Genomic DNA, 416 nt, shown 5'->3' with positions numbered 1-416 from the left:
TCTCAGCTGGGACCTCCAACCCATTATAGTGTTACACTGTCCCATACAACCTCAGGCCAAGGAATGCTGGAATTGAGCTAGCCTGGGTGGTTATCCAGAGCAGTTATCTGATAATTAACTGAAGACCTTTGTGGCTATAAGCGTTGGCCAGATTTCTCAGATGTTACCTTCACTTCTCCCCTGTTGGACCCCATCCCGCCATCACCACCAACACTCTTATGGCTTCTGAGAGATGGGATGGATGGACCAAATGGACTCCATGCTGCAGCTTCTGCCTGTGTTCCTGTCCACTCTTCTGCTATGGCAAGCTGGGCTGGATAAGGTAGAAATTCATCATGAAATATGTATGGAGTGCCTCTGTGCCAGACTCTGTTAGATACAGAGGCCACCCAGCTGAATGAGATGTGAGTCCAGCT

Source organism: Trichechus manatus, unplaced genomic scaffold (genome assembly GCF_000243295.1).
Source record: "Trichechus manatus latirostris isolate Lorelei unplaced genomic scaffold, TriManLat1.0 scaffold00288, whole genome shotgun sequence".
NCBI lineage: Eukaryota > Metazoa > Chordata > Mammalia > Sirenia > Trichechidae > Trichechus > Trichechus manatus.
The sequence above is the reverse complement of the archived record's forward strand: the minus strand, read 5'-3'. Positions refer to the sequence as shown.